This window comes from Drosophila obscura, unplaced genomic scaffold (assembly GCF_018151105.1).
Source record: "Drosophila obscura isolate BZ-5 IFL unplaced genomic scaffold, ASM1815110v1 contig_14, whole genome shotgun sequence".
Lineage (NCBI taxonomy): Eukaryota > Metazoa > Arthropoda > Insecta > Diptera > Drosophilidae > Drosophila > Drosophila obscura.
In genome coordinates this window covers 127199-151309 of record NW_024542724.1, presented here as the reverse complement: position 1 = coordinate 151309, position 24111 = coordinate 127199, and the positions used below count along the sequence as shown (strand labels likewise).

General features: G+C 37.5%; 1 long non-coding RNA gene across 2 annotated transcripts in view; it reads left to right on the top strand.

The window, feature by feature from the left end:
* The first annotated feature begins 1220 nt into the window (after positions 1-1220).
* Positions 1221-24111, top strand: part of LOC111071801 — a 71205-nt gene continuing 48314 nt past the window's right edge. Inside the window, exons 1-3 of one of the 2 annotated variants that reach the window (XR_005968613.1) lie at positions 1221-1395; positions 22038-22221; positions 22290-22618. This is a non-coding gene — a long non-coding RNA (uncharacterized LOC111071801). Of the gene's footprint in view, positions 1396-22037; positions 22222-22289; positions 22619-24111 lie in introns of those variants that run through there. The other variant, XR_005968614.1, reaches the window with a different exon arrangement.

The following is a 24111-nucleotide window of genomic DNA, read 5'->3' as shown; positions in this document are numbered from 1 at the left end:
AGCTGTCTATATGTATAATGCAGTAAGAGTGTGTTTGCTTACTGCAGTGAAGTGTAAAATGGAAAATGAGTTCGCACTTTAGATTAAAATCTGTAAACATGAGCCATATATTTGTGGGCTGCAACTCGTTTAAGGGTTTTTCGATGGGCTCTCAACTCAGGGTTCAGGTTAAAACTTCTTAAGGCGAGTGACAAAATAACTCTATTAACCATCGCCGCATCTTGTTAGCCTGATGGAAACAGAATGTCACTTAAGCTCACTAGCTCAAAACGGACACGGAAATTAGCCCAAATAAACCTTTTCTCTTGCATTAGAGCAGGAAAACATTTAGCTTAAAGAACATTAAAAAACATTCTACTTCCAGCTGCATGGAGGGGTTCTGGTTCTGCGGTCATGCGAACATATTTCAAATGTACTTGAGGGGGGTTGGCAACAGTTTTATAAATTAATAACTGTATATTATGCAGCAGCCACATTCACAGCACTCATAATAAATTCAGTAAAACTTTTTTACATACTCAGCAGCAACAATTACAACGAGAAAGAACGTGCGAGTCGCTTCTGGGGACGCGACTCTACTTATACCCGTACTCAGTCAGTATATACATTTTTGAGCAAATGATTTTTAAGAATTTTAGCATTAAAATAGCATTTGCTACATCTGTTATCTACATCTACATATATTATGTATATTCTACATCTTACATGTAGATTAAACATGTACCCTTTAGATTCTACATCTCCTCCGCTAGGGGGTTTTTAGTTTTATCGTATCTTTAAAAATGTGCCTGCCACAAATTTTCGTTCTTTATGGAGGCGGAAGGGGGCGGGACGAAATTTTGAAATACACTTGTAGCAGTGTGATATCACATGAGTCTGGAAACCAAATTTGGTGGCCCTAGCTCTTATAGTCTCTAAGATCTAGATGCTCAACAAGACGGAAAGACAGACAGACAGACAGACATGGCTATATCGACTCGGCTATTGATGCTGATCAAGAATATATATACTTTATGGGGTCGGAAACGTTTCCTTCTCTGCCTTACACACATCCACTATTACCACAAGTCTAATATACCCCTTAACTCTTTTTGAGTACGGGTATAAAAACAACAATGACAAGTAAGTTGCAGTTGAAGCCTTACAGGCAGCTCGGCAATTCTCATCAGATAGATTGATACACAACTTTCTAAAATCATATGATATGATACGTCTGGGGCTTTCCATCAATCCACTTGTTAAATTTGTTAGAATATGATCATTATTGTTGATATGTGCAGTATACAAATTATATTACCGGGTACACAAAATTCGATCCAAATCTAGTTTATGATGCAAGTCCAGGCGTGAAATTGAGAAGTGTGTGCATAAATGGGGAGACAGCATCCTTATCCGGTGAGTATTTTTTTTTTTCTCCGCCTTCTGCTACTACTACTTCTTGTCCTGACACAATAACAACAATAATCTGGCAGCAGCTGACAAGTACATAAAATTGGGTTTGGTATCCTACCCGAAAACGCAATCGCATAGCTTAAAAATATATGTGGTGCTCGGGGACAGAGAAATAGGGTACTGGAGGGCCGAGAGAGCGACAGCACCCGAAGGCCTTGAAATATTAATGCTAATGGCTAGAAGGAAACATATTTCCTTGGTGTCGGGCAATCGCCTGATTGTGCTGCTTAGTCCTGTCAGCTGTGGCGAACGGATCCAAGGTAATGCCAGGCGATGAGATTTTTCAATAAATGAATGAAAATGCTAAAAACTCTCGCAACAAGCAATTTTCCTTAGTAGCAAAAGCAGCAGCCATCACCCAGCTAGGGAAAAACTAATTCTACAAAAATGTTCCTCGCCCCAAGCAGCTGTGCTTGTGTGGGGGGATATGGCAAAAGTTTGTAGCGAAATGTTCTTCTTATGCAGTATAAATATCCAAAGTATAAAAGGCTTTTGAGATGTAAGGGATACGCATTCCACACAAACAGCAAAGGGAGTTCTTCAAACTGTTGCCTAGACTGCAAATTCTAGTTGCTCTACGCCTGGACACCATGGAAAACAAAAGTTTGGAGCCACAATGTTTATAGTGTATCTTCTTCATATATTTTGCTAGAGGAATATTGACAACATTAAAGCTTATGTGCACTCAAGTCGATGAGTTTTGCTGACCAACTGCACTGTCACGTGCCAGAGACACGTTCTGCACCTTACACGCCAAAAGCTAAGACCCTTCGAAACTTACTCGACCAAAAGAACACAGTGTCAGCCATAAGAGGACTAACAGAATGAAGACACTAAAGTAAAAGAAACAGCTGTGAGGGGAAGATGCAACACCTGCAAAAGCCCTTACCAACGTATGCATAACAAAATGTTGCACACTTTTTATACCTGGTACTCAACGTATAAAACAAGGATTCAAGAGTATATACTCGTAAGGGAATATATTCGTACAAGATATCAATTTTATATTGTATATTCAAAGCTCATTTGGTATCCATAACATTAAAGAATTGTTTATCAGACTTAACATACTTTAAATAATTCGATTAGGCCATCGCTGAATTTAGATTGATAGTTATTTAATACCGAATTAGAACTACAAGTTACAGTACATGGTACTAAGTAGTACCAGTTATATAATTGAGTACCAGGTATATAAATGTCGAGTCACTCGAGTTACTCAGATCCCCTTTGTCCTTTTTTTGTGGTTAGTAATTGAATCGTAATGCAGACATGAAATTTTCATTATTTTGTTATAAAAATTCAAAACCTGTCGCCAGAAGCTGCTCCTTTTGTTGCTATTAAAATTAGCATATCTTTACAACTGCCTTGAGAATTTGTCATCACAGGGAACTACCACAAAAATGTAAGAGAGCATCTGTGTGCCTGGCTCTCAGCTGGATGGATGCTTGTAGTAGACATCAAACTGCGTTTGAAACTTTTCGCCCTTCTTCGCTTTAGGATCGTGCACAGCAGCTGCTTGCATCTTTGTAAGGCCCAAGTCATGTGGAAATGTCCCAATTCTTTACCAGCCTTGGGTTTTCTTCCTTCGCTGTAGAAGCAGCTATGCCACGTCAGAAGCTGTGTGCAAGTTTTCGGCGCTAAAACTTTGCCTTTTGTCAGAGACAAAAAGTTAATGCTGGTCCGATTAATGAGCGCTTTTGAGTCCGAGAGAACCAAAGTTCTGACTCTAACTAGTACTAGTACGGAGCTGAGGTGTATCCAAAAATCTAAAATTACATGCTTCGAACAGCGAGGAATGAATAGCCGCACTGACGGATCTAGAGTGCAAATAGTTGCCGCCGCATTCAAAATATCCAGGCTCTGATGATAGGTAAACTCTCACATTTTTAATAGGCTAGGTTAGGGCATCCTCTATAGAAAAAAAATCTACTATTCCAGCCACTATTTTCTGGAATGTTGCAATAAATGTACAGGTCCTATCATGCAGTTTTCTTTAATCTGTATCTTCCGCTGAAAGGGAAGCCTAGCGCCGGAAACTTTTCGACTAATGGCCGACAAAAACTCACAAGTGCCGTCACGACGTCGAGGATGATTATGATTATGAATGGATGGAGCCCCATAACAGGGAGGCAATCGTTGTCTAATAGCAGGAGCCTCGACCAGGTTTGTTTCGCCTGCACTGGAACGTGGCGAAAAGTTTAGTTTATGTAGATTAAGAGCATTTTGAGAACCTTTGCTAATTAGCTTCGTTTATCTGCATTGCTCTGGCAGTTTTGACACAGCCAAAGCCGGGGCCATAGCAAAACACTTCTGGAGCAGTTTAAAAAGCAAAAGTAGTTTTGCTGTAAAATATATTTAATTAATTTCTGTTGGTCAAGCTTATTGAGCAATTTGATTGGTAAACTCAATTAAAGTTTTTGTAACTTTTCAAATGCAATTTGTCTTTCATTTAGACTCTAAATGACTCTAAATTTTAGAGTGTCATAAAAATTGTTCATAAACAATTGCCTCCCCAGAATATTAAGTGTGGTTCTTTTTTCACCATTAAAATTCCAGCATAAACATTGAACATTTTATTGACTAACTTCTTATTTGGTATGCAAGCAAATCCCGATCATCATGGCCATACACCTGAGATGGAATTTTTCAGGCATGGCTTTTGCCAGCTCCAGAGATTCAAATTGAGTGCCATAAGCTGTGAGTCTGCCTCATAAATAAGACAATGACAAGCATTAGAGATTTATGAATAGATGGGGGAGAGCGACTGGGAGCGAAAAAAAAAAAATATAACTTCTGCCAGGAGTTACTATTCCTCTTTCACAGAAAAGTTCTTGTCACTTTTTTTGGTTTACCTTGACTGATTCATACTGCTTAATTGTGGAAAAACATGTAAGCCAATTGCCTTAATTAGGGTGCATCAATTTGGCAGCTATCAAAATAAATTTATATTTATAATCGATTAGCATACAAGTCAGACATGTACTTGTGTCAGGTTTGTTTTTAGTATAAGTTTAAGTGCCTGGGGATCTTTACAAAGACATAAAGGTTTAGCTCATCCTCGGTATATTTTGCCATTCACACTTTTTGCATAGGGAATCCATTTGGTTTGTTGTCCCAGGGAACGATACCACTTTCATTCAGTGACATATTGGAAACCTGTTTATGCTCAAACTCGAGGCTACTTGGGCACCTCGTTAGCAGACCTGTGCAATTACTTTTTCTTATCCAATTTCCTTTATTTTGTATTTTTATTCAATTTGTGTGTGTCCCCGTCCATACGGAAAAAAATACCAAATAAATTTGCATGTGAGACGAAAGTGGGCAAACCGGGAAAGCATTTTAAAAATTAATTAATTCATTTGGTACGGTACGGGCCTTGGGCCCTGGACATGACATCGGCACAGAGTGCTGTTTAATTTGCCCCTTTTCTTTGAATCCTTTTTCTGCGCCTTCCTTTTCAGGACTATCTGTGGGGGGAATGTGCTCTATCATTGTCCTTGCAAGAAATTAAATTGTATTTTAAATAGGCAACGTTAATTTTATAAATAATTTATACGGACACGTAATTTGCAATTCCGAAATGTATTGGAACAGGTGTGAAAGGTAAACGGTGAATTTAATAGATTGTAATTTCATTGCATCAACTATTCTGAATGTAAATTGGTGGCGCCTTTGGTGTTGGAAAAACATATAATGAAACTAAGATAGTGGAGAGATTTTTAAAAAGTACAAGGAAACATACATATATCGACGAGAAAATATGCCTTCCAGAACCTGCAATATTCAGTGTTCCTTTCTGATAAAAATTGTATAAGAAACATTGCTAAATAAATTATTTTCATTGAATATATCCTTCAAAAGTTGGAAGCAAACTTATTTAGTTTCTTAACTAGTGCCCTGGCATTAGAATTATCTGCCGCATTTTTATACCCGTACTCAAAAAAGAGTTAAGGGGTATGTTAGATTTGTGGTAAAGTTGGATGTGTGTAACACAGAGAAGGAAACGTTTCCGACCCCATAAAGTATATATATTCTTAATCAGCATCAATAGCCGAGTCGATAGAGCCATGTCTGTCTGTCCGTCTGTCCGTCTGACCGTCTGACCGTCTGTCCGTCTTGTTTGACGCCTGGATCTCAAAGACTATAAGAGCTAGGGCAACCAAATTTGGTTTCCAGACTCATGTGATATCACACTGCTACAAGTGTATTTCAAAATTTCGCCCGCCCCCTTCCGCCCACACAAAGGCCGAAAATCTGTGGCAGGCACATTTTTAAAGATACGATAAAATTAAAGACATTAAATTAAAGCATTAAAGCATTATCGTAGAGAATGACCGTATCTACCAGACTGCCGAATCTGAATCAGATCGGATTATAATTATAGCCAGAATGAAGAAATTAATTTTCAGTTGGCTCCCCTGCCCCCTCCTGCCAACGACAACGCAACTCATTTTCCTTCTCGCTCGCACACTCTGCCGCGTTCAGTGCGCGAGCAACCCCTAGCGGAGGAGATGTAGAATCTAAATGGTACATGTAGAATCTACATGTTAGATGTAGAATATACATAATATATGTAGATGTAGATAAAAGATGTAGCAAAAAAATGTAAAATGTAAAATTTTTTTTTTAATTCTAAAATTCTAAAAAATCATATGCTCAAAAATTTATATAGTGACTGAGTACGGGTATAAGTAGAGTCGCGTGTTTAGAAGCGACTCGCACGTTCCTTCTCGTTATGTTTCTCATTAATGGTATTATTTATGCAGCAGCAAAAGCACGGCTGTACATTATTTTGACACTACTATTGCGTGTAAATGCACTTATGATTAAGTGATTGCCGCTTTATTACAGTCATCATTGCAAAATCACTGCAAGGTTGATCAGGGAAGTGTGTTTAATGTGGGATTCAAATAAAATCATGATATTAAAGTTTTCAAGTATTTTTTTGCGTGAGAGTGGGAGAGCTGCCTGTGATTGACAAGAGCCGAAAGGTTAACCAATCATGCGGAAATATTTTGCAGTTACATGAATGACATCAGTTCCTGGCTGACTCCCATAAATCACAAAGGAGGCAGTGCTATTAGGATGGAAACAGCCTTGGGAGCAGATAAATTGAGCAGTTAATGTGCGGGCGAAAATACTGATGTGAAGTCGTGAAAATATTGAACAGAACTTTAAGAATCTAGAATGTGAAGCTAAGTTGATTTGAAACTTGCCTAAGGAACTGTATTCGAATGCGTTAATTACACTGCTAATTAGGAGTGAGCCCCAGACATGCCCATGGGGAACTAGATAACCTGACATTAATGCCACAAAGCCTGTCATAAGGTATCAAACAGAATTAGCTGGAGCTCAGGGTGTTTACGGGTGGGTGTTTAATAGCACGAGACCGGGGGCTCATTTGCATAATGCAGGGTATAAGCTGACAGGAGAACTACTGTTGACATGAACACAATGTCCGAGTGTATTCTCAAATCTTCAAGTATCATACAATTGTATAAGCATCAACAGAAGTTATTAAACAAATGTATCCATTTAAACAGAAAATATTGATTGACAACACGACAAGCAGCTAGTTAAATATATTTTAAATTAAACTTTGAATGGTCACAACAAAAGTACACAGAAGAAACCGAATTTTTTTCATAGAAAACGTCATTAAATGGCAGTTAGCAAGCGTTTATTTGGTTTGGATCCGAAGGATATATTCATTTCCCTACATATAAATTGACATATACATACAATTGTACATATGAAAGATCTCTGGCGGACAATCATAAACCGAACTGTCGCTGGCATCGGCCAGCGAGTCAAATTTCACTGTTGGCCATTTTAAAAGTTATACAAAATATATAGAAATAAATTAAATTTTTTTTCTGTCGGGCTTTAATTTTTACATCGACTTATTTCCATTCCATTCCATTCCATTTCCATTATTTTGGTGCAGTCAGTCATCCTCATAATTTCACATCAATAATGGGGTTAAGTCCTCATCATCATTGTCATTGACAGGAAGATGGGCCTTGCTCTGGAGCTGTCTCTGTTAATGTCGGCTTGAACTTTGAGCTGTTTAAATGTTCTTTAATTTCGGAGATTCGAGGCGGAATGGGCTTCAGTGAGGTTACTCGTAGCAACCTTTGCACGAAGTCAAGCACTAAAAGTGCTGCCAATTAAGCACTTATTTCAGGGATTGAAATCGAGAAAAGGAATCGAAATGGAAAAACAAAGTTTTCATCTCTATTAAAACCGTACTAGAGCGGCCGATAAGAAAATGAAACGTTGCTAAGCCTCAAAGTTCTGGTCGAATGGTTTCCCTTTATTCCAGTGAAAGCTGTACAATTGATTTTGATTATTCTTCCTCGTCCTGCATAGCTTCTAGAAACCAACCCACACACAAGTAAATTGGTTTCTAATGCCTTTGGGCTGTCGACCGCTTTTTTCCTGTCTGCCATTTATACTCAATAATGTCATTAGTTGGGTCAATTTCTGTGAGTGTTTCGGCTCCTTTGTTGCGGGGCTTTCTCCTTTTTTCTGGGCAAGAACACTTTCTGTTACTTAGGCTTTCGGGCAATCTCGCTGATATCATTGTGATGGATACAATCGGCCTAACCCCCCGACGCTTCTAATGTCATTTACTATACTGTAAATAGGTTTCCCAGATGGAAACGTAATTTCCATTTTCCACTGACTAGAATACTTCGCTTCACTCAAAATTTCTGCCATAAAGAATTTCAATCATGGAGCACTCTTTGGGCTAGAGCTGTGGAAAAAAACGACAGAAAAACTATTATTGTACGCTAAATTGCATTCATCAGCAAAACAGTTTAATACAGCCTGATAAATGGGCTTTGCAAAAAAGTTTAACCTTCCGGTCGTATCTTCTGCTTTTCACGGCACATTCGTATGTTTGTTCATCAGACGCGAGGCCTACGCCTCATTTGAGCCAAAGTATTGCCGGAAAATAGAACCACGCCGAATGCAATAACAATGACAGTTATGATTTTTTTTTATGGTCGAATGGAAATGAAAGTTCGCGATGGCATCCGCGGCACACGAAACAATCGAAATCAATTAAACGGGAAATGGAATGCAAGCAATGGAGGTGAACTTTATTTATGGGAAATGATTGATGGTTTTACCTGATATGGTAGATAGAAATTTTATCAGAAAGTTAGAACGGAAATGTTTGAAATGCGAATAGCAGCAAAGTTTGGCACAGTTTTAATACAAACAAAGACACCGATGCGGCAGGATATTTGTGTGGAATTCATTGTGTGGGAGGTATATGGCTCATTGAGACCAAAACAATACGATGACAGCTATGAAATAACGAACAATTTATTTCACTTAAATTGAAATGCTGAGAAAATGGATGTCATGATCGGAACCAACCCCAAAATGGTAGGCAAGGAGACAGACAACTTGAATCGCAATTCAGGCAAGTTTTCTGGCTTCATTGAGTTACATTTCGCCGCTGTCAGGGCGTGGGCTACAAATGACATAATACTGACAGCCATTCCTGCCAGTCAGCCATCAAGTTGGCCACTAATTAAAGGCGCTGCCCATAAACAAACATCAACGGCACAGCGGAGTTGACAGCGCGGCCATCGGGTTGGCCAAAATGCAAGTCGTGTAGGCCACAAAATTGCATTTGAGTTTGTCTCGAATATTTACGCTCTTTGGCCTAACCGCCTACACAACTGTGGGGGTGAATTTCTAACCCTGTGTGGGAGGCAGTTGCAGTTCATTGTAAGTTGTACTCTTTCAAGGGTTATGAGTATCCTGATCAGATGTTTTCAATGCACAGAATTAAGTACTCATTTCAGACACTAAAAAGTGTGTTTACATTTCAGTATAAATTCGTCCGTAAAAAAGGCCAACATTCCATTAACCATTAAGCGTCCTGAGTTTTGCTGATAAGGACTTTTGTTTTTTGGACAATTATGTCAGAAAGCTTTCATTGAATACACAGAACGAAAGGGGTATGTATGTAGAACCAAAAATCGAATCTCTACAGAAACAAGGGATCTGTAAGAGTATCTAATACTTCCACTCAAAAAGCCTTCCCCTCATTCTAGTTCAGGTTTAATTAAAACTGTGTCGTGTTATTGTCCTAACACTCGTCACATGGTATTCTTTTTATAACGATTTGTTAAATAATTTAAGTAAGTCAATGTGAGGCACACAATCCCATATTGTGGTCGCCATTCTCCATTTAATTAAAGCATATAATTTAAAAATAAATGTTACTTTAATGTACAATTTATTTGAACTTATCCCCGCTTTGCAAGTACTTTTTGGGGAAGTCGAAAGTTTCTCTGAGTTTGTGTGTCCTTCATTTTCATGTAATGCTGTGATACATTGTTGTGGTCGGCAAAAACGGGCGATTTGCATATTTGGGTTTGATTTTTTGTTGCTCCGCTTTGTTTTTATCCAGCTTGAGGTAGGAAGAAAATTTATATTTTAAGGATTATAAATTGTAAAATGTTTATCAGAGAAAGCGAAAAGGACACAAAAAATGCACGAAAAGTCTGGAGTCAGAAACGGAAAAAGAAATAAAATGGTAAGACAATTGCTATGGGTTGGATTTCATGGCCACGACGACAACGGGGATTTTTGGCAATACATAAAAAAAATAAAAATATTCATATTATAAATCCTTTTTCTCTAAATTGGAAAAGATCTTCTGATTTTTTCCACAGAGAGCTTATTTTTTTCGAGAGCTCAAAAGAAGAAGTTTTGAAATAAGTTTCTGCATAAAATAATGCTTGAGATGGTTCGGTTTCTTTCAGAATAAAAGTTTTAATTGGTACAAATGGAAAATATTTTATGATAAATTAACAGTCCTGAAAATTGTATTATATTCATTTAGAGGCAATCATAAAATCGATTTATATATAATAATTTTGTTTTCATAAATTATGTGAGTCAATGTGAGTCATGAGAAAAAAACCCCCATTCAATATATTTGTGAATATTTTACACCTTTGTGATCTCACTTCGCATTAACACCAAATGGCATTGAATTTAATCAAATTTTAGTATTCGATGGAAAGTGTTGTTCCAAAGGACCAGAGGCCAAGAGCAAACTTCTTGCGCAGAAACAATTAGGTGGAAATAAAAATTTAATTTCAACGAGACAGGGAAATATTTTACTAAACTCTCAAAACTTGAATTTAGTCTTTTCTCCCTCGGCTGTGTAGGCGAAACACTCAACTTTCGACTGGTGCCCCGACGGAAAACTCCTCCGTAGAAACTTTGACACTTTAATTTTTGACACGCATTTCACGCCTCAAGAACGAGGGGACCAGACACAGTCAGGAGTCTGTACATTCTTAAAATGAATGGATATATGAATAAGTAGGAAGCGGAAAAAGCTTTCCTGCAATTTCTGGTGGCTGTCAGCCTAGTGCCAAAGGACCGAAAGCGGCCACAGAATGGCGCCAATAATGAGGATGATGGGAAAGGCAAACTCTCAGCGATGCGGAGCACCCTTGGCTCCTGTGTGTATTTCCGGGTGTGAGCAATTCAGTGGATAAACTGATTTCAGCAAAGGAATTTGCAACAAGTTCACTGCACTCGTCAGATTATGTACAAGTGCCTGAGTCCAGAGCAAAGTTCATTTCCATAACTACCATTATTCATGACGAGTTCAAGTCAAACTGTGATTTCCATTCGCAGAAAAGCAGAAACAAAGAATGGGAATCCCATCTAACAAACGCCCAACTTCTTCACCAACTTGAAGACTTTTTAATCTCTTCGCGCGAAGCATTTAAAATAGCCATAAAAAAGCATTTTATTGTCTCGACTCGACTTTCCACATTTACCACAACCATTGCAACAGAGCATTAGCCTCATTTCGGCTTTTGTTTGACTTGCCTCTGACATGGCCTTTGTAGGTTGGCTGCCCATTTCTCTGCTGGCCAAGAAGACTGTGCGCTAGGGAAGGGTATACTCGTACAATCGAAGAAAACAAAAGGTGTGTTAATTAAATTAGGGCGAAAATCGAATCATTGAAAGGAAAGCTGCTTGTGGCTTACCACCAAATAATTGCCAATAAATATGCGGTGTGCATGAGAGTCTGTCACGCAATAAAAGTTATTTGCAGTTTCTACTTACTATCGATTGGATATGCTATGGATAATCACTTGAAGTTTCCCATGATTTTATCAATGAGGGTTAGAGATTAGTAACAACAAAATATCAAATCCCTCTCTTTCAAATTTGGGCATGAGGAAACGACACTTAGAAACTATATTTAAAACATTTCGTCCCGATTTACATTCTGCTAAGCCAAGTAATTTCTGAGCCCCCAATCTGCAGACGCATGCTGAAACTTGGCAATGTTAAGATTTAAATAATTTAATTTAAGTCAATTTAATTTTCTGGCCACACCGAGAGATAGACCAATCCCAAACCCAGCCCATTCCGGGGCGCCCAGTTAAGCATAGAAAAGGTTGAGGATGGATAAACGTGCACTTAAACTTCTAACCCGAGATTGCTAGAACCTGGCTGTCATTTGTCCTGCCTAATTCGGTATGTAACCAAAGTCATTAGGCATTGACTTGGGCATATCCAATGGGATATGGGAGGGGCAGGTTCTGGGGCCAGGGCCAATGTCACAGGGATCAATTTGTGTTCGTGTCCCCCTCTTGAAGACATTGCGTGAAGGCTTAAGAACCTGCCAGGGCAGAGGCAATCTCACACATATTTACATTTAATCCACTTTTATTGTAGTCCTTCGGGGGGCCACGACCACTGCCATACATACCCCCGGTTATTATGCTGATTGTGTTGACACACTCCCGGTCCGTTGCTTGTAGGTACATATATCCCGACGGATTCATCCCTACAGAAACTTGTATGTTTGTGCTGAGCTTGCCATTAAATATTTTATAAGCGCTTAGGAGTGTGTGTGTCTGGGTTGACCAAACACCTGGCCACAAAAAAGTTATGTATTCTTATACACGTACTCAAAAAGAGTTAAGCGGTATATTAGACTTGTGGTAAAAGTGGATGTGTGTAACGCAGAGAAGGAAACGTTTCCGACCCCATAAAGTATATATAGTCTTGATCAGCATCAATAGCCGAGTCGATATAGCCATGTCTGTCTGTCCGTCTGTCCGTCTTGTTTGTCGGCTGGATCTCAGAGACTATAAGAGCTAGGGCAACCAAATTTGATTTCCAGACTCATGTGATATCACACTGCTACAAGTGTATTTCAAAATTTCGCCCCAAATCAGAATCAGATCCGATCATAATTATAGCCAGAATGAAGAAATTAATTTTTTGTTGGTTCCCACGCCTCCTCCAGCCAGAGACACGCTACTCATTCTCTTTCTCGCTCGCACACTCTGCCTCGTTCAGTCCACGACCAACCCCTAGCGGAGGAGATGTAGAATCTAAATGGTACATGTATAATCTACATGTTAGATGTAGAATGTACATAGTAGATGTAGAAGTCATATGCTCATAGAAAATCATATGCTCAAAAATGTATATACTGACTGAGTACGGGTATAAGTAGAGTCGCGTCCCCAGAAGCAACTCACACGTACCTTCTCGTTGGTAATGGAAGTGGCAGAAATGGAACTGGAACTGACGGCATTGTGTTGGCTGAAAAAGTGAAAGTCAAGGACATTTCCAGTGTGTTGTGTGGTAGAATTCGAGTTTCGGTTATCCATTTAGAAGAATATATAACCCAAATACCGTCCACAGCTGTTGCCGGAAAGGGACGTGCAAAACTTTAAAATTCCAAAAGGGATTGACAGTACATCAACTGAGGTGACAGACTATGCTGGTCGCTGGATTAGAGTCAGAAAGACATTTCCAACTTGGCTTGCAAGAGTCGTGTTTTCAGTTTGTCATTACTTGAGCCTCATTATAAGTACCTTCTCTGTTTGCAGTACAATCCATCAAGTTGATGAACTCTGCAAATTTCCAGCTTAAAAAAAAAAGAAAACTATACATTTCCTTCTGTGAAATAGTCCCCCGCGTTTCCGTTTCCCCGAAGTTAAGTTAAAGAAAAGTTTCTGTTGTCTGGCAACAAATATGAACAATCAATCTGTCTGTTTTGTACGTCTTTTCATTTATTTTGCCATTCCACTTGCTAGCTTCCGTATTCTATTGCATCTTCTTTGAGGGAAATATTTTTTGGTCGGTGAATAGTTGCAGTTGAATGTCTATATGTACATATGCGTACATATGTATTTGTACTTGTACTTGACTTCACATGATGTCAAAGTAACATCGTCTTCGTATAGTCAACAAGTCACGGAAATGGCAGACACTATAATGTCAGCCACGCATATGGAAACTCTTGGTTTGGTCTCTTCATATGCTGGCATTTGAGAGTGTAGTCTAAAAAAGGGTTGTGATAGTTCTTACTTGTCATTTGTAGAGTAAATATCAAGGGAGATAGAAAAGAGTGTGACGGAGAGTAATGATTAAAAAGCGAGTAATCTGATCAGCAATATTATGTATTAATATGATTGGTTGCAGGATATAGACGCGCACTTGAAAGAGTATTTGAAATAAAATACACTTTTCATATTTCACATAAGTAAAGAAGGTGGAACAATAAATTCTTTCAGTAACCTTTTTTACTTCTTATGAATTCAACTTTTAAAGGATATAAAAACTTCAGAGGCTAAGCTCATTAACATATTCCTCTCCCAAATATTTTCCCTTTAAAGAAACAATGTCGATGTGTCAGTTGTTTCTTATGTAGAATACAAAATCTGATATTTATTCTGCTTGCTTTTAGTTGCTAGATAATATAGAAACTATGACAAAACAAATATGTAAACAGTTATTGAATTAATAATCGAGTTTAAACAGGATAACATAATCTATTTAAGGGATCTCCATCAAAACGTTCAACAAATAAAATGTACACTAAATAAGACTATCACACCTACACGAATTATAAACCATTGATTACAAATCAAATTCAGGAAAACGACTCCTAACAAATTAGTCATAGACGCATTAAGCACTTTAGCAAAGTGAATTCAAAAGTACCTGTCGATGAATGTGATAATTTGCATTGTACTAATTAACAGCTTAGGTGTGGCTCACATGACTAAATAAAGCCAGAAATATTTCAGATTGAATAAACAAACACATGTTTTAATGGGTTCAGAATACCCATTATATGAGATTTAAAGCTATTAAATTCGCTTAATTATTTGTTTCCTTTTTTCAAACTATTGCAAAAGTCTTTCAAATCGCATTAAAATGTTAAAATAAAAACAAAATGGCTTGAATAACTCTAAAACTACTCTTTGGCTTCTAAATAATTTTTCACCTTAGTTTTTATGATTATCTGTAATTGTATTCGTTTTTCCATATTTTGATGGTATCAAACTAGAATCGATTGATTATTAAAAATAATAAAACTTTCAGAGCACGGAGTTTTCATATGTTTTGGCTATATTTTACATGCAACATATGGACATTGTTCACATTCTCTGATATTGTGGTGAATGAATGTATATTTATTATATTTTATATAGTTAAACAAATATGTTTAGTTTGTTTGCTTTTGTTCTCGTAAATGAAAAAAACAAATATCATAAATTTATAACATTTTTCAATCAACTAAATTCATTTAAAATATTCAAATTAAAATTAAATTATGATGTACCATTATTTACACTTGAACTTTTTATTATATCCACAAGTGGTTTGATTGCATGCTTTAAACCTATAAATACTAGTATTATTTATTAATTATTTACTCAAAGCTTTGGTCATCCATGGATTGAGGGACCCGAGAAAACACTCGTTGGATAACAAAAGCCATATATCAAATCTTTTTGTCAGATGGCACAAAGTAAACAAAAAAGCATAAGTGAAAAAAAAACTCCATTTACTAATTGCAAGTTTTAATTATATATAGAACTTTAATAGAGACAAAAAACTTCGGGATGTTCCCGCAGCTTGGAGGGAACCACATAGCAGTAGTTAAAGGGTCAGAAGCAGGAGCTAAAGACAGCTTCAGTGATAGGAAAAAACCCAGGGATAGACATAGAGACATAGGGATAAACTCTCAGCAACGCGGACCGACAGTTTCTGGAAAATCAATGTGCATAGATAGATGGGTTTGGCGATTCCAGTTCTGGTTCTGGTCGAGGCAGAGTAAAAGTAAAAGAAACGTTTCCGCCTTTGAAAAATTGCTCTCATTTTTTGGCTGAAAGGCCGCACCGAGCGACTGAAAGTCACAGCCATCATGAACCGAAAAAATGAAACCGCTTCCTGGCGTTGTTGCTTGTTATTACACACACAACCGACGTACTGCAGATAAGAAAAACTGAACAACAAAAAAAGCGAAGCTACACCCTCAGACATTTTATTGAACTATCAATAATAGTAAGAAATTTTTTGTTGCCTTTTTTACGGGAATTTTTTGCCACAAGATCAACAGTTAAAATGAAAATGTGTTGTATGCATTGTAAAGAAAGAAACAAGAGGAACTCCAATATTTGCATAACTAAATTGTGGCGCATGAAATCCAAAAAAAGGTACAATGTCCGTCCAGATGGTGGAATGTAGGGAACTGAGATATGATATAGATGTATATTGTCATGATACTCTTTTAAAGGATTCGAAGTCTGTTAGCGGTTAATATTTAAGCATATTTTTTAATGGCGAAGGATATTCTGTTATATAACTAACCTGAATCCATAATTATTTTGATTTAACATCACACATGTTGTTAACACAACTTATTTAAGGAACAATTATATTCAGCATTGCAGCAACCCCATTTTAAGCTAACGAGAAAGGAAAGCAGACACTGCCATTTTGTATAAACATTTCATTTATGTTTTCACATTTTTTGAACAAATTAACAGGCTGTTAAAAATATCTCGTTATTTATTATTATATGGAATGTAATGCATTAAAAATTGTCAGTTTGACATTGATGTAATTACAAAAAGTTTGCAGCCATACCATTATGCTGATGGCCCATTAAAGTCATTCAAGTTTTGACTTTGGCCAGGGCTCTGGCCCTACTGGAACATACCAGCACTCACTGTGATGTGTTACGGAGGAAACGTTAGTGTGGCCATCGATCGAGCCATCTCTCAGAAAACCTGAGCTATGCGTTAATCAAATGTCAATTACGCTGCGGAAAAATTAAGGCAGTTCAATTTCTTATTTAATTCTTATAAATTTTTAAAACAAGAAAAGTACCAAAACTGTATTAAGGTTGAGATCACACATCAGTGGCTGTGGGTGGGTAGATTTGTTAAGCCTCCATCTATTACCCGCCAAGAAAATGGCAACAAAAATGGGTAATGAAAAATGGGTGATTTATACAAAGGCATGTACACAATGTTTATGTACACAATGTGCCTCGCTATAACGGGATCAAATGGTTATTATAAATGTGTGAACAGCTTTAAGGTACCATCCTTTCTTAAAGCGATTTACTTCAAATATTTTCCCTCCCCTACAGTTCCATGAAGAATTAAAATTTGAATTCAAGTCAATTGCTGCAGCCGTTTAAAACTTCCCATGAAAAGATAAATGTTTTTTAATGTAGAACATTACTTGTTGAGCTGCTGGCCAGCGGCATTTTTGAGTGTAAAATAAGGGCCAGCTCTGCTCAAATAAATAATATAGATGTGGAATAAAAAGCTCATTAAACTATTTCCATTAGTCCACTCGTTTTTTAAGCACATCTAATTTGCAACAAATTGAGAGTCCTCTAATATGGCTAGATGGATCCCTGCTCTTTGGTGCCCCCAATCCCAGTGGTAACCCAATGGTGCACGCCCGAGAAAAGGAAAAAAGTCATATAAAATGTTTATTCTCTTTTTATGAGCACACAAGCTGCGGCATATCACACAGTTAAACAATTGCTCTCGACTAGCTGGACATTGTTTTGTCGTGTTTTTGTTGAACACTTGCAGAGGGTATTGTGATTTTTTCTAGATGTTTGCAACGCAGACAATTTATAGTTTTGAAAGTGTATTACAAATTTTGCCACCATCTGTTTGGTTCGCTTCTTGTGGGACGTTGTATTTATTCCTTTTTGTTCCTTGGGACATTTACTTCTATTGTGAGACAGGATTAAGGGTCAGGCTTTTTGATTATAATGTTAGTTGTAGTATCATCGTTGTAGATGGCTACTGGGCAGGACGACAGAACGAGAGTCCTTCCAACGTGGATAAATTTATGTCCAAAAGTATCTGGCATTGGTTTTGCCTTGCCTGCTGGTTATTGCAACAGCCAAAAAGGAAATCTTAAGTGAAACTTGCACTAGAGAATTAAGGAGGCCCAAAAGATACTCGCTCTCTCTGGCCTGGCTCGTTATGTTAACTTAATACGGAAGTCAGCTCGGAAGTGCCACAAAGAATTTCAAGGCATTGTAAGGGGTTAGCTCGCTAGTAATTGTCGGAGTATTACTTCTTAGTTTTATCCCTATGCTCCCATGCGGCGAACATTTCACTTTGAAACTTTTATGTAGCAGAGTACGAAAGTGTCAAGTGCCCAAATAGTGGAAAAATATTCCCATAGCTTATCAGCTTTTTAGGAGGCATAGGCGGAGAATAATCGCTCGCCTGTCTTTGGGCTGTGAGCTGTCAACGATCTCATTCGTTTTTCCCGAATAACCGAATCGTTCGGCTGTATTCGGCATTAGCGGACAGGAAGTCAGCTGTGCGCTATGGCACTAACTAAACAAAGACATGCCCCATGACTACTTCACCTTTCCATCCCATTAATTCTGGAAGGTGTAGAGATGGAAGATTTAGGAATACAAATACAAATTACATATACCATTATGCCGAAAGAATCGCACAGAACTTGGGACAGTCCCCACACTGAATCCCGACTGTAACTGATAGCTATGTTTATTCAGATGACGCAGACACCATTCTTCTGCCCAGACACTCTGGTGGGATTCCACAAACAAGTGGCTAAGTGGCAGTATCCTTGAACCAGGTGCTGGTGCTAAGAGCAACGTGGCTGGAGGTTGCTCTCCTTGTTTGGGGATTTAAGTTACATTAAAATGGCTTGGAACCTTTGATTAGCTCCCCTGAAATTAGTATTGTTTCAAGTGCCATTTACACTTTGAGAAGAATAAGGTTGATGTTTTTGTTGCCATTTACTGAATGACTGATTTTTTTGATATCTCATTAACGAGAATTTACAGTCAAACCATGTATTGTTTTAGGAAATACTATTATCCTTTGCATTTCGAAAACATTTTCTATTTATTTTTGTATATATCATTTTCTTGTTTCCACAAATTAGCCCAATCAGTTGGTAAATCTGTTTTATTCCTTTCTTGCTTTCCCGCTTAGCCAAGAGGCAAGTCGGCTTTTTTTCCTGTTATTACAAAAATTATTATGGCCACAATTTGTTTGCGATTTGTTTACCAAATTTATATGTTTCAATTTGCATTTTGGGGAGCTTTTACATTGAGTTTTATACCCGTACTCAAAAAGAGTTAAGGGGTACATTAAATTTGTGGTAAAAATGAATGTGTGCAACGCAGAGAAGGAAACGTTTCCGACCCAATAAAGTATATATATTCTTGATCAGCATCAATAGCCGAGTCGATAGAGCCATGTCTGTCTGTCCGTCTGTCCGTCCGCCCGTCTTGTTTGACGCCTGGATCTCAGAGACTATAAAAGCTAGAAGAACCAAAATTTGTTTCCACACTGCTCATGTGTATTTCGAAATTTCGCCCTGCCCCCTTCCGCCACCACAAAGGACGAAAATCTGTGGCAGCCACAATTTTAAAGATACGCTAAAACTAAAACGCAGTATCGTAGAGAATGACCATGTCTACCAGATTGCTGAGTCTGAATCAGATCGGATCATTATAATAGCCAGAATGAAGAAATTAATTTTCAGTTGCTTCCCCCGCCTCCTTCAGATAGAGACCCGCTACTCATTCTCTTTCTCGCTCGCACACTCTGACGCGTTCAGTGTGCGAGCAACCCCTAGCGGAGGAGATGTAGAATATAAATGGTACATCTATAATCTACATGTTAGATGTAAAATATACATTGTAGGTGTAGACGTAGCTAACAGATGTAGCAAAAAAATTTTTTTAAATTCTAAAATTCGAAAAAATTAAATCAAAATGACTCACTGAGTACGGGTATAAGTAGAGTCGCGTCCCCTGAAGCGACTCGCACGTTCCTTCTCGTTTTTTTATTACACAAATCAAATTTAATCGTCTTCCACGACACAATCATAATATTTATCCAAGAACCAGTCTGGTTTTGTTGTCTGTTTTTATTTGTGTTGACCTTGTTAAATCCCAAAGTGGTTGGCAGAATTTGGAATGTATAATATTGTTATTTTTAATCCGAATGAAAAGATATGTTGTAAGATTACCTTCTTTATAATTCTTGTAGTGGGCAGTTTAGACTCTGAAAATCATACCGAACAGTTTGAGAGATATTGTTTTTACATTCTTGTAGAAGTAATATAAGAGAGCTGGACAGAGAGAGGCGTCAGTAAGAGCTTCTGTAGAAAAAGCTTAAGCCGAGTGAATCGTTAGAAGTTAGGAACTTATATATAAGCTCAGACTAGAATCTTATGATTACCCCGTTATTGGCAGATGCTTTAGGTAAGCTTTTACTATGATCATACGATTGCTACGTTAGTTGTAGAAGTCAAAGTTTCAAAAGTAAAACAGAAGCTTATGCTAGAAACTAAAATTCTCGGTAGGTCATTGCCAGAGGAAAGCTGCTACCGATTATAAGTGCCTCCACATAATATGATAAAAGTGAATCTGTAAAAAGTTACATAAGCAGACACGTGCATATATCAAACCGAAGACACATAATAATTCTAGTGGCTCGAATTGATCAGTGGTGTTAAATAATATAGATCTCAAAAGGTAGCTTAATCCCGTACTAGTGAAATCCTTCTAAAAAGTGTCCATTCTAATGCTGGAAACCAGATTTCTTCCACATATGGAGGAACTGACTGCACGAAAGCGGGGCTCACCGGGTCTGTTTAACAACGTCCGCCGAGATATTAAAACACCGAATAGAAAAAAGAAAATCTTCCCAAATCTACAAGAGCGAACATAGCATGCCAGTGTAAATTTGAGAAAAGGCCCAGCAAGGGAAAATGAGTGCCAGCCCTTTAAACGAAACCTACGGGCCGTAGTTGTCAAATTTGTCGCTTCAAAAAAAAAAAAAACATGTGCGCCGTCAAAGCTTTTTGGTAGCCGTATAAGTGCTTCTCAAACTGCTGAACAGAACATAAACATGCTGACCGTTTTTTATTAAAGCAGAGAGCCAAAACCATGAAGTCTTAATAATTTAATTACATTTTTTTTAGATAATCATTTTTTTTTTTCCTTATTATAAATTTTAGTTTCACATTTTTTTTGCCTCTGCAAACCAAAAACAAACAAAACAAACTGTATACCTTTGTATATTCCATGTTAATAGTTTTAAGTTCTTTCCCAAATAATAAATTTATAAAGGGCCCATATCCAGCGAAATGGTAGGAAAAGAAGATGTAGATGTGGGTGGCTCGAAAGTAAAGACACATACATATATTCATATTATTTTTCCTTTCCTCATTTTCACGTCACCCTTGAGCTCAAAGGATACGCTGGAAAATATATCGAAAGTATGAGTGAGTTACAAGTGTAACAATAATAGTGTCGCCAAACTTTGATTTTTTTTTTTTTTTGTTGAACTACTTGATTAAGAATCTTATATCTATTACCATTCTTACTGAATTTTCACATTTTGGTATTATTATAAGGTCTCTTTCTATAGTTTATGAATTTTTTATATTCACATTATTATAATTCGATATTATACCTATACACATTTAGATAAAAATATACCTAGTTTTGTAATATTTACATAGATTTCTTGCTACCCCACTATAGATAAGAACATGAAGTTTTTTTTCTGTATTAAATGATTATCCACAGATATTAATGAATTACTAAATCTATTGTGTTTGTCCTGAGTAGAGCATGAAGAAGTCCGAAGAAAACGAAAAGGGTTATACTGTCCGTAAGGCGGTATGATATAGGTACGGTGGGTAGAGAGGGGGGTCAAAGTCACCTGATTTCCCCGAGTGTTAAGGGATATAGCCTGACTATTTGTCGGTAGTCGGTTAATCAGTATAACCAAATTTCCGTCGGTTATAAGTTAATTCGAGGTTCCTTCTGAACTTCAATGTGTACCTAAAATATCTTTGCAATTGTGTTCGTATAGCTCTATAGTTAGAGCATAGCTAGAGGTAGAAGTCCAAAATCCTGCTATACCATTGGTGTATGACCATCTAAATGATAGTTACCAGAAACATCGGTAGTTACTATCTTACACCTCTTAAAACTGCACATTACATTCTTTATAATTGCCATCAGAAGGTATATTTTTTGCAAATGGAATTTAATCCCCTTTTTTTGCAAATATTTGTACTCCTTTTATGGAATAAGCCATTATCAGCAGCGCAAAGAATATGGCTGAGATTTTAATTAAATGTTATGTTGTTATCCTGATTACGTGTGCTACACTACACACGACTTACTAATGTTCATATTAGAACCCTTTTACTATCTATCTCTATGTTTTCAGTTTTCGGCTGTATCTATATGTGTCCTGAAAAATGAAAAATTTGTATTTTAGTTAACTTTCAGAACCACTGACCACCTCATTTTCATAACTATTTTCGAGTCATAAAATGAGGTCGGTTGTGGATAGCTTTTCGTGCAACTTTAATAGTGTGGAACTTTTTTCTGGGATTTGTTTTGCCCTTTTGGTATGTTTTTTATAGTCAAACGAGAACTTTGAGCTACAGTTTTCATGACGTTTCCTTTCCCTATCTAGAATTAAAATAAGATTTGGAGAACAATTTTTAATTAAATACTGAAGGCACAAGGCTCTACAACTCTTGTGTTTTAATGAAACAATCCTTCGTAAAAATACTTGAATATTCATACGCGACGTTGACCAGACCACGTCCCGCCACAAAACAGAAGACACGCACACAACAGCGGTAAAATGTTGTAAAAATAAATACATAATTGAATGAGTGAAAGGTAGACAATGCGTGAAAGAGGGGTTGAAAGCCTGTGGTATTTGTTTCGTGTGCAAATAAACTGAGAGAATAAAATCACTAAATGAAACAATAAGAGGAGACAGTGCCAGTCCTGAATCATATCAGTGAGTATAATAATAACGAATCACTTCATATACCATATAGTACTTTGCAGTAGGTTGACTGGAAAATCTTCTAATTGCGAGGCAAGTATCAATTTATTCTGACAGATGCCTAAACAGATGGAACTGTTGGAATGGTGTTTGTTTTTAATCATAAAAGAGGTCATTCGGTTGAAAAACACTCACAACGAATTCATATTCTAAGGGAAAATATGGATAAAATAATACATATAATTCTATGAGAAAATTCATAAAATTACAATTATTTGGGGCATTCTAAATAATTAAAATAAAGCGAATTAGGAAGAAAATTTTAGAATTGAATTTTACTCTGTGGTTGGCAGGCTGTTAGACTTCTGACTTCTGTAGAAAATGATGCCAAAAATGTAGTATTTCTATGCCCTTTTCCTCTTAACTTATCATTTGGAAGAATTTAGATTTATGTTTATTATAAATTTTGTTTTAGATATATTTGCATTGAAGATGTGCCCTTATAGATCCCACTTTCTGTTGGCTCACCAGTGAAGTGCACCCATTATTGCACCCTTCTCAATCTCAATTTACTAATGGTCAGTCTGTGCACCTCAATTATGATTTGATGGGTTCTTACTCGACTGTGTCAGTCGTTGCGTATGCTTCAAACTTGTCACATGGGGCAGATGGAGCCCTACTGAAGTTTCATCCTCAATTCATGTCATTTGGGTGCACTTAAAGCTTCTCCACCTCCGGGCACGAGTGCTCGAATCTATCACCTTGGCACATCGTGTGTGGGCTCTTTGGTGAGTAAATGCAGTGGAGAAATTCTAAATGTTTAATGGTGAGAAGTTAAGGAAACTCTGGTGCAATCAAGTAGACGATACAAAAGTATTGAAGAGGTAACCATCGCGTAAATTGAGATCAGTGTGTGGGAGAGCAATAACCGAAGGCGTGTCTGTTGCTGAAGTTTCAGGAACCCTCCATCTCAGACACACATGGCTGGTTGGCTAACAATTTCAAAGTCATTAAGACGGCTCGGTAAAGTTTTAAAAGAAGAATTGGCCATCCAACTTTTATGGCGAGACCCCACTTTCAAAAATGCCATCAAAATAGACACAGAGTCATCATTCAATTCCATCCCCAACGGGAAACATGCAAAGCTTTGACTAGTGCGATGGGTGATAGGAACAGACTTTAATACGATTCGGTTCTATATTCCCAGATTGCATTGAAGTAATTGAAATTCGAATGATCTATTGCATTTTAATGAATATTATCGACTGTTGCTACGCTGCTGTCCCTCGAGTTTTCCTAAAGAAACAAAGAAATACGAGGCCATGTCAATAACTTTGTCTCTCTGGGCCTGTGCTCTGAGCCTTGGAGTACTCACTGGTATCGGTATGGCAATCAAATGCACTTCGGGCTTAAAAAGTGTTTACGCAAGCCCCTGTTAGGCTGGGTGTCTGTTTGTCCCTATTCCTGCTCTCATTCCGCCTCCATCTCCGACTGATAT